Source organism: Triticum dicoccoides, chromosome 3A (assembly GCF_002162155.2).
Source record: "Triticum dicoccoides isolate Atlit2015 ecotype Zavitan chromosome 3A, WEW_v2.0, whole genome shotgun sequence".
In the NCBI taxonomy this organism is placed as follows: domain Eukaryota; kingdom Viridiplantae; phylum Streptophyta; class Magnoliopsida; order Poales; family Poaceae; genus Triticum; species Triticum dicoccoides.
The window spans coordinates 159,133,349-159,135,888 of NC_041384.1; positions in this window are offsets into that span (position 1 = coordinate 159,133,349).

The window sequence follows — 2,540 nt, forward strand, 5'->3', positions numbered from 1 at the left end:
GACTATTACCTTGCCTGCTCCTTCCTTGTTTTATTTGTCTGCAGGCAAGTACCTTGTTTCGTTGGAGGCCATTCAGGCCTACCGGAACCCTACATCAGCTACAGAGCCAGAGCCAGAACCACAATTTGATCCTCCACGATAGTCTGATTACCAGTGGGATCCGGAGGTGATTGCCAACCAGTGGCAATCCGAGGCTTCTTCACAGTATGACCCCAACTATTGCTTTGGATATCCACCAGGCCAGCCGTGGACATAGACCAACTTAGGCCAAAAGCCTAAGCTTGGGGGAGTACGTATTTCTCACCGACATTACATTTATGTTCGCACACTCATTGCTAGTTGTCGGTGCTCATACTTTTTCATTGTATCATCCATGCTAGTTTATTTTCCTTTTTATGCTTTCTTCTTGTGTGTTTGATAAACATTAAGAAAAACAAAAAAAATTAGGTGTAGCTTTTAATTAGATTAATTTCCATGCTTGTAGTAGTAATTAAAAATAAAACCCAAAAAGATTTCTCGTTCTTCATTTGCTTGTTGGGAGCTTTCCCGTGTAAATAGTTTTATTTCTTTTCTTGTTCTTTGGGGGTCGAGAGGAGAAGACCATAATTAAAAAGTTAAAGTGGCTCTTATATGCATTATTGTTGATCTAACAAAGAGAACATATTACCTTGTCTTCTCTCTTGAATTGAATGCTTGCAGATTCCAGCTTAGTCCAATGCACGTGCACTATTATTATTATTATTCACACTATTCGGTCGTGCAAGTGAAAGGCAATAATGATGATTATATGATGAACTCATTGAGATGAGAAAAGCTGGTATGAACTCAACCTCTCTTGTTTTTGTAAATATGATTAGTTCATCGTTCCTGATTCAACTTATTACGAAAAAACATGTTTGTAATGACAATTAGAGATTATAGTTGCTTATGCCATGCTTAATTAGCTAGGAGCTTATAATGGTTTACCTTGCGTGCCAACATGCTATTAAAATGGTTGTGATGTGGTATGATAGGGTGGTATCCTCTTTTGAATGATTCGAGTGGCTTGACTTGGCACATGTTCACGCATGTAGTTGAAACAAAATCAACATAGCCTCTACGATATTTATGTTCATGGTGCATTATATCCTACTCATGCTTGCATTCGGTGTTGATTAATTTTAATGCATGTTCATGCCTGTTGTCGCTCCCTAGCTGGTCGCTTCCCAGTCTCTTTCTAGCCTTCACCTGTACTAAGCGGGAATACTGCTTCTGCATCCAATTCCATAAACCCCAAAGTTGTTTCATATGAGTCCACCATATCTACCTATATACGATATCTACCTGCCGTTCCAAGTAAATTTGTATGTGTCGAACTCTAAACCTTCAAATAAACATTCTGTTTTGTATGCTCGAATAGCTCATGTATCAACTAGGGCTATCAGTATCTTCCATGTTAGGCGGGTTATTCTCAAGAGGAGTGGACTCCGCTCCCCACTCACGAGAAAATGGATGGTCACCGGGATGCCCAGTCCCATGCTTTATGCAAATCAAATCAAAATAATTGCAAACAAAACTCCCCCGGGACTATTGTTAGTTGGAGGCACTCGTTGTTTCGAGCAAGCCATGGATTGATGCTTGTTGGTGGAGGGGGGGGGTATAAAGTTTACCATTCTGTTTGGGAACCGCCTGTAATGTGTGTAGCATGGAAGATATCGCCATCTCCTGGTTGTTATGTTGACAATGAAAGTATACCGCTCAAAATATTATTCATATCTAATTCAAAACCGAGCTCTGGCACCTCTACAAATCCCTGGTTCCCTCTGCGAAGGGCCTATCTATTTACTTTTATGTTGAGTCATCATCCTCTTATTAAAAAGCACCAGTTGGAGAGCACCGCTGTCATTTGCATCCATTACTGTTAGTTTACATTGAGTATAACTTGACTGGATCTCTTTTACCATGAATTACAATGTCTAGTCAGTCCTTGATCTTTAAAGGTGCTCTGCATTTATGTTTTGCGGTCTCAGAAAGGGCTAGCGAGATAACATCATGTTATATCATATCATGATTTTTTTGAGAGAGTGTTATCATCCGAGATTTTTTATTATTGCTCGCTAGTTAATTATGGCATTGATATGAGTAAACATGAGACCTAAATGTTATTGTGAATATGGTTAGTTCATAATCTTTGCTGAAAACTTGAATGCTGGCTCTACATATTTACAAGAACAAGAGCAAACAGAGTTTGTAAAAGTTTTTCTTTATCACTTTCAGTTTATCAACTGAATTGCTTGAGGACAAGCAAAGGTTTAATCTTGGGGGAGTTGATACGTCTCCGTCGTATCTACCCTTGTTTTGGACTCTAACTTGCATGATTTGAATGGAACTAACCCGGACTAACGCTGTTTTCAGCAGAATTGCCATGTTGTTATTCTTGTGCAGAAATAAAAGTTCTCGGAATGACCTGAAAATCAACGGAGAATTATTTTGGAATATATAAAAAAATACTGGAAGGAAGATCCATGTCAGGGGGCCTCCACCTGTCCACGAGGGTGGGG